The 8679-nt window shown below is 40.2% G+C and overlaps 1 protein-coding gene across 1 annotated transcript in view; it reads left to right on the top strand.

Annotated features, from left to right (window-relative positions):
- The first annotated feature begins 611 nt into the window (after positions 1-611).
- Specc1l (sperm antigen with calponin homology and coiled-coil domains 1 like) overlaps positions 612-8679 on the top strand; it is a 141197-nt gene continuing 133129 nt past the window's right edge. Inside the window, exon 1 of the mRNA XM_076867707.1 lies at positions 612-733. The gene's annotated coding sequence lies outside the window, so the exon portion shown is untranslated. The remainder of the gene's footprint in view (positions 734-8679) is intronic.

Below are 8679 nucleotides of genomic sequence, written 5' to 3'. Positions count from 1 at the left end.
CATGCATGCTAGGCAAGCGCTCTACCTCTGAGACACAACCCCAGCCCCACAATACCTTTATTTATTTATATTTTTGGTGCTGAGTATCGAACCCAGTGCCTCACATGTGCTAGGTAACAAAGCCATAACCCCAGGCCGCTTAGCCTATTTTTAGTATTGTTTGTTTGTTTTTTGTGTGTTCCCTGATGTGCCAGTGGCGCCAAGTGGGTGGGCCTTGGGCAAAAGATTTGTGACTCGTACCTAGCACAGTTCTTGGCACACTGTAAATTTCTACTGCACGAAGGATGAACTTATTTTCTGAGAAAAGTCTCTTGGATTAGCGAACTCTGCACGCATCACCCAGAAGCACCCAGAGGAACCTACTGGTCCACCTGCCCGGGAAATACCCAGTTTGAGAGTTGACCAGTAGGTAATGGAACAGCAGGTAATTTTATGATGGCCGACCGGCAGTGCGCCTGCGCTACCTAGGGACGAGATGGATGCGAGTGGACCGGGCAACTGGCGCCTGCGCGGTGGTGGGGCGTGGACGGGATCAGTACAGCGTCTGCGCAGGCCGCGGTGGTGGCCGTGAGGGGCGGAGAAGGGGCGGGCCGAGGGCGGGCCGGGCGAGCGGCGCCGCGGGGTTGGCTGCTGCCCTGAGGCCGGACTCAACGGATCAGGGTCCGCGCCACCGGGCGAGTTCGCCGCCCGGCCCCAGCCCGGAGCGAGGGAGCGAGTAAGGCGGTGCCGCGCGGTAAGAGCCAGGACAGGTCCCCTCACAGCGTGCGCCGGCGGGTCAGTCCAAGAGCTCAAAGCCGCCCGCGCGGCCTGGCCCAGGCGGCCCCGCAGACCCCGGCGGGCCTCGCGCCTGCGCCGTCCCCCTCGTGGGCCCCCAACCCGTCGCGCGCCTGCGCTGTCCCTTTCCCTGCTACTGACCTGACCCGCATCCGGTGCCGTGGACCCTCGGGTCCTTAGGGCGTCCTGGCTGGTGTGGGGTCTCAGCTGTTTTTGGGTCCTCGGAGCGCGTCGCCTCTGAGACGAGAGGATGCGTGCTGCTCTCGCTCTTTGCTCTGTGCATGCTCCAGGATATACTGGAATCACTGTGTGGTCACCCTGGCACCTTATCTTGGGTTGGGATAGCATTGTTTCGGGATCCTGAAGACCCAGCGCAGGGAGCAAGGGCTGGGAGCCTCGAACCCCAGGCCTGCTGCGGGCGTTGGTTCTGTTGGGGCGGTGCCCCCTTCGACTGGGAGGTCAGCTCCATACTGGCTGAATGTCTTTTATTCTTGAGACTTGGTTAATTGCGTCGGATCAGACATGAATAATCCGGTGTATTGCTGAGTAAAATTTGCATTTCTAGCAAGATGGTTAATTGTCTTAGTTAAGTGGATAAGTTTGAAACATCATAATTCACTCTTGGGCAGCTACCCTGAAGATGACTTGGAAACCAATCAGTTTCCAGGTAGGTTTAGCCTGTTCACAGGTCAAACTAGAATTCCTGTGATCATTCAAATACAGGAAACCTTTATTTGTTTATGTCCTTGATAATTTATCTTACAGTATAAGAGGAGCCAGGTAAAAATTTCCATAAGTTCGCTGCCTAGTTTGAGTACAGGGAAAAAATGATTTTATTGAAAAGAGTATCTCAAGCATTGGTAATGTTTCTTGTTTACAACAAATACAAGAACCTTTAAATGTTGCAGAATTCAGCAACATTTGCTGTCACTAAGGAGGATGAATCTTGAGATAAAATTAGAGTTACAGGCTTCACAGACTAGCAGTCATTTCTAAAGACTTGAGATGTGACTAATTTTGCCAGTGTAGGAGACACCAAAGAGACTATTCAGTCATTCCTTCAACAAATCAGGAATGGAAAATTTTTGAAAAAAATATTTCATCTGTACTGAACATGTACAAATTTTTTTTCTTGTCGTTGTTGCCTAAACTATATACTGAAACAACTACTTATGTAGCATTTTTGTTGTATTAATTAGTATAAGTAATCTAAAGGTGATTTAAAGTATACTGGAGGATGTTGGTAGGTTGTATTCATATATTTGGCCATTTTATGTAAGTGACTTGAGCATCCACAGATTTTGGTTTTCACAGGGATCCTCGAACCAATCCCCTGTGGATACTGAGGGATGATTGTCATTAAAAAAAATAATATTAAAAACAAGATATAAAAGTAATATATGTATGTTATAAAGTAGCCAAACCAATATAGAAAGGGATATAATGAAAGAACAAGTAGACTATTGATTTGGATAAATTTTTTTTCTATAAAGAAGTGGCTGAGCCAATAATTATTTCCATAGAAATGTGTCCTTTTCTCTTTTGATTTAGAGTTTACACAAAGCAGAGTTTCTTAAGGCTCAGGAGCTTGAGATAGCTGGGGAATGCTTGTGTAGTGCTTGCCTGTGTATATCCCAGGTATGGAGGGATTTTCTTGACATTCATTTTCAATGAAAAAAAATAATTTTTATTGTGCCATAGAAAAAGCTTTATCTCTGTGTGCCTTAGTAACAGTTTGGATAATTTGAGTGTCAAGTTACAGTATCATAGTGAATGATGAATAATCCTAGTGGTTATAACTAAGGTGAAGTTTGTATCAGAATTTCCAATTCAAATTTGAACTTTTAGAATGTTTATTTTCAGTGTTTTGTCTTGACACATGATTTCTCTGGAGCAAAGGTTCTCTTTATAACTGACTGGACAGTGTACATTTGATCAGATGACTCATTTGAAAGTATTGTGTAGGTTCAAAATTACTGTCAGTGTTGACTTTTCTTAATGCAGAAGATTTGCCATGCAAAAAAAAAAAAAAAGATTTGCATGTAACCAACCATCTACATATTTAAATCATATGACTAACTTGCTCATGGTGTTAGATATGCAGACTGCTCAATTTAGTAAAGAAACAATGACAGTGTCAGGAGATTGGAGAGATTCTCTTCTTGGTTTTATGACTTTGGGCAAGAAACTTTCCTTCCTGGACCTTCATCTCCCTATCTGTAATGTTAGGCAGAAAAAGAAAGGAGTCCGAAGCGCCAGTTTTAACATTTACCTGGTTCTTGTCTACAGAGTCATCTTCCGCCAGGGATAGAACTGGGTCTTCTAACCCATTCCACAAAGATGTGAGGTGAGGAGCTGGTTACAAGTTACATAAAGTAGATGAGAATGAATCTAAGAGACTCTGGAGTCAGACTCCTTGAGTGGAATGTTGAGAGACCCTTAGTATATGAAGGAAAAGAACTATTAGGAATTTTTCATAAAGCTGATTACTCAAAAGACTCATTTCAAAAAGAATAAGGGAAAAAAAAAAAAGGACTTGGTTTCTTGGTGTTAAAATTGAACATCCAGACCTGGGATTGTGGCTCTGGTAGAGCATTTGCCTAGCATGTGTGAAGCACTGGGTTTGATTCTCAGCACCACATAAAAATAAAAAAATTAATGTCCATTGACAACTAAAAAAAAAAAAAAAAAAAATTCAGCACCCACCTGGGAAAGTTGGTGTTTGCTTAAAGACCCAGCTACTCTGAAGGCTGAAGGGGACAATTGCTTTCATCTAAGAGTTTGAGGCCAACCTGAGCAATGAACGAGATCCCATTCCAAATAAATAAATAAATAAATAAAATTAAGCATCTTTTCTGGAAAGATATTATACTAAATAGTAATTATGGTAATTGAAAACTGGAAAGATATTATACTAAATAGTAATTATGGTAATTGAAAACGGCAAATACAGAATGGGTTATTGTGACTTTTTTTTTAGAAATAAAGAGCCTAAAGCAAAGAAGAACCCCAAAGAAATAAAAGAGTACCTAGAATCTGTTGTTCTGCTACTGTTGGACAGTTTAGGAAAATATTTCTTGAGGTTATTGCTGATAAGATTCAAATATATATATTTTTTCTTTTTAAAATGTATATATGAGGCCTGGTGCAGTAGCGCATGCCTATAATCCCAGTGATTTGGGAAGCTGAGGTGGGAGGCTGGGGCAGTTGGGTTGCACGTTCGAGGTCTGTCTGGGCAATTTAGCAAAGACCCTCAGCAACTTAGCTAGACCCTGACTTAATGAAAAGGATAAAAGACTGGGATGTAACTCAATGGTAGAGTGTGCCCTGTGGTAAAACTCCCCTGGGTTCAACCGTATTACAAAAAAAAAAAAAAAAAGTGATGGTTTGTCACAGTCCACAGATGATATTAAAATTGCCCAGCATTAAAGATGTTCCTGTTTTGATCATTCTAGTCCTATCCTACTGGATAAATGTCACATCCTCCCTGCCCACCTCCCGGGTGTGCCAACAAAAAAGCCTAGGTAGGGAAATTCTTGATGGTTGGAATTGTTAGCAGTGAATAGACTAGCTAACATGGTATGAAGTTCCATGGGGTTGTTAGCAGTGAATAGACTAGCTGCATGGTATGAGGTTCCATGGGGTTTCTCCGTTCTTTTTTTTTTTTTTTTTGTATCAGGGATTCAATCCAGGGGCACTTAACTACTGAACTACATCCCCAGTCCTTTTTTGTTTTTTTTATTTTGAGACAGGGTTTCTCTAAATTGTGAGGGCCTCATTAAATTGCAGAGACTGGTTTTGAACTTGCGATTTTCCTGCCTCAGCCTCCTGAATCAGTGGAATTACGGGTGTGTGCCACCACCCCTGGCACTGCGTTCAGAAATCAGTTTTTTGCTCTGAAACAATATGACCATAAAGAAATTAAGCTTGGGCCAGGCACTGTGGCGCATGCTTGTAATCCCAGCAATTTGGGAAGCTAAGGCAGGAGGAAGAAATAAGGAAAAGAGAAATTAGGTTTGGGTTGGGGTGTTGCTCTGTGGTAGAGCACTAGTCTAGTATGCCTAAGGCTCAGGGTTTGATCTTCAGCATTGCCAATGAAAGATTAAAAAAAAAAAAAAAAATTCTTAAAGTATTTTGGGCAGGTTGTCTCCCTCTGGAGATAGCCCACATTCTCCCTGATATGTGTATTCCTTATTTTTACCTTCAAAGGTCTCTCTCTTGAGATTGCCTCCATTCTCCATATCTACTTTCCTAAATTAACCTCTGACTGTGCCTTGGGTGGGGTTGGGGGATGGGGGGGTTGGGAGGTGGTTGAAAATTTTTGGTTGTGGAGGGAATACTGAGGGGGAGAGATGTGTTCTAGAGTGAATGTAACAGATGATCTCTGTGTTTGTGAAATCTTTAAAATTCATGGTTGTCTGCTCTTAATCCCAAATAAGATTTAGAGTTAGAGAGACATATTATTAAAAAAAAAAAAAAAAAAAAAAAAAAAAAAAAAACCTGCAATGGAATAGAATAGAATGTATTCGAAAGGTACATTGAATATGTCTTGAATTAAAATGAATAATATAATCTCAAATTCTTCATTACACTGATTTTTGTATTCTGAAGACTGACTGCTTTTAACCATCTAAGTTCTCCATATTCAAAGGATAATTTGGTAACATTGTAAAGATAACTCCTAACCATGAGAGAAGTGAATGAAGATCTTTTAACATTGTTTTTCCTGACCTCTTCTCATCTCTTCCTTATAGTTCTTTATTTTTTGGTTAAATCCAGTTTGACTCATACTTGTCTTACCAGACTATTGATTTGTTTGGTTATTCTTCCGTTTGAAAACTTTCTCCTGCTCCTACTACATTCATAATAAGGCCTCAGCTTGGTATGGAGAGCACTTCATCACTGGATTTTGCCCCCAGCTTACTTTCTTCCTCTCCCTCTGTTTATGTACTTTATTCAGATGTGAACAATTCTTGGTCTCTTGATATCTCTCCAGTCTCTTTGCCTCCCTCTATTGGAATGTGTTTTCACTCAAATCATCACCTTCAAAACTCAATTAAATATGACCTTATCTGGAATGTTTTCTGGCTACTCTAGCCTCCTGAAGACTCCTCTTGCACCCTGTACATCTAGGATTTGGCACAATGTGTCTTGTCTGCTACCACCAATGGACGGTGATACCATCTAATGTTGCAGAATAAGTGACTTGATGTAAAGTTGTTGAATCTGATTGTTATAGAGGAAGTGGATGACCACTTAGTCCCTGCCCTTAAGGAAATTTTCACTCCAGTTACAATTGCCCACTTGCCTGCCTTGATATACTTACTAGTTGTGCACATCAACCTTCAAAGTTCATTTTTTTTTTTTAGATGTTGATGGGCCTTTTATTTTGTTCATGTATTTATATGCGGTGCTGAGAATCAAACCCAGGGCCTCACACATGCTAGGTAAGCACTCTACCACTGAGCCACAACCCCAGCTCCTCAAAGTTCATTTAACTGTATTTAGTTGACTGATTCAAATCTTGTTTCCCTGAAGGAGGGAACTTTGTCTCTAATGTTTGTTTTATCATCCAAAAACCAAGTGGGCATCATCTTTGCTTCCAGCTCTGAAAGGAATGTGCATGTGGTACAAATTGCTTCCTCTTGTATACCTACGCTTGTATACCTTTTTTTTTTTTTTTTTAAGGTTTGAAGTGTTTGGACAGTGACGGTTTAAGAGATTAAGACAATTTCAAGTTTTTCTATTATACATATGACCTAGGGAAGACAGAATAAAGAAGAAAAATACTTTGCTTCTAAAAAAAGACCATTGTTATAATGAATGAAATAATATTTTGCAAGACAAGTTTTTTTTTTGGCATTTCAGCAAGGAACAACTTCACTTGTTTTTAAATTAAGAATCAAAGCCAAAAATGCAACTTGCAAGTATATGTTCAAATAGTATTTCTGAAGGTCTAGTGTGGAATATTAATGTCCACTAAGATGCTGTCTAGCCACACTAGGATTTTTACTAGTGTGCCTTTCTTGTCTTTGCTTCTGATGCTCCTTTTCTTTTTTTTTTTCTTTTTTCTTTTTTTAAAGAGAGAGTGGGAGAGAGAGAGAGAGAGAGAATTTTTTAATATTTATTTTTTTTTAGTTCTCGGCGGACACAACATCTTTGTCTGTATGTGGTGCTGAGGATCGAACCCGGGCCGCACCCATGCCAGGCGAGCGCGCTACCACTTGAGCCACATCCCCAGCTCTCTGATGCTCCTTTTCCAAACTCAGTAATTTCAACATAAGTGAGTTGGGTTCCCAAACTTTATTTACAAAACTAATTTAATTCATAAGGTTTGGAAAGTTTATGTTGACAATTATAAGATCTAATGAATATCTATAGCAGCGTAGGAAAAAGCATACATTTCATGTGTACTTTTCATTAAGTGTGGTTGTCTTGCAACAAATCTTGAGGTAGTTAGCAAACTCTTATTTTTCTTATTCTGTAAGTGAGGAAAAGAGGTTAAGAATATAGAACTAACAAGTGACCAAGTTTGGACTTGAGCCTAGGTTTCTGACTAAAAATTCTATGTCCTTTTTACCTTAACACACTGCCTTTCAAGCAGGCTGTACTTATCCTCTGTTTGGAGGAACTACTGCTATTTACTTTGGAAAGCAGAAGACAAGCTCTTTTGTGAATTCAAATGTTTGAAGAGCTTTCACAAGGAAACAGGAATGGGTTTGTTTTTGTTGCTTTGGAAGGTTCTGTGGTAGATGGTACCTTAAAGTTGTGCAGTTGTTTATTCTCAGTATTGAAAACTGCCCAGGAATTGAAGGGCTGCTCTCCAGAGTTACCACCTAGTAGCAAAAGCTGTGGGGTCCCCTAAGGTAAATGACAGATTAATCTTGATCCTGTCAAAGTCTAGTTACCTCCTTTGCTCCTTTTTCTTTGCCTCCTCCCTCTACATCTTCCCTTGACTGACTTTTTCTGTAATTAGTTTCATGCCTTCTTTCCTTTAAGCCATATAGAGGTGTGTTTTTTACTATGTTGAAATATCTTGTTGGGCTGGGATTGTGACTCAGTGGTAGAGCGCTTGCCTAGCATGTGTGAGGCACTGGGTTCGATCCTCAGCAGCACGTAAAAATAAAAACAAATAAAATAAAGGTATTGTGACTATCTATAACATATATGTATGTATTAATATATTATAATATTATATATTTTAATATATTTTAAAAATATCTTGTTATTGAGAAGATACTTCTAAAAATTGGTTCATTTTTCTCACATTTGAAATATTCTATTTCTTCCATTTTGTAAAAACAAAAAAATGATAGTAAACCAAGCTGGTTTATTAGAGTCTCTCCTTGCAGTCTTGTTCTGGAATTGCACACAGTACCTCTTCAGATCCTCTGAGGAACACAGTCTGTCTAGAACCCTGTCTACCTTGATCCAGAGAGTGTAAGTCAAGTGATTTATTTCAGCTCAGGACTAATTCTCTTAGAGCAGCCTGCTATACTCTGAGGACACAGTAGACTTATGGTCAGCCTACACTTCCTCATGGCTTCAGAGAGATAGGTTTTGAATATAGTCCTTCTTTCACAAATCCAGCTTCTTCCTAGGAACTCATGGACAAAAAGATCAAATCCTGACTTTCGGGGGTATCTTCTCACTTCAAAAATTCACTTCCTCTCTCAGTTGCCTTTTTAAATTGGAGAGATGAAAATACCATGTATCCTCAAAAGCTTAGGGTTTCCTATATATAACTTCAGTTACAGAGGTGCATTTTAGGTTTTATACTATGTTATTATTCACTTCCAAATGGCATGCGGGGATGGTAATGATCCCTGAGTTTTAGGCTTGGCAGATTGGCCATCTTGTTTTGTGTGCCAACTCTAGGAACTTTCGGACACCTGGAGAGGCTTC

The sequence above is a fragment of the Callospermophilus lateralis genome, chromosome 1, assembly GCF_048772815.1.
Source record: "Callospermophilus lateralis isolate mCalLat2 chromosome 1, mCalLat2.hap1, whole genome shotgun sequence".
Taxonomy (NCBI): domain Eukaryota; kingdom Metazoa; phylum Chordata; class Mammalia; order Rodentia; family Sciuridae; genus Callospermophilus; species Callospermophilus lateralis.
This window is presented reverse-complemented; position numbering and strand designations above follow the sequence as displayed.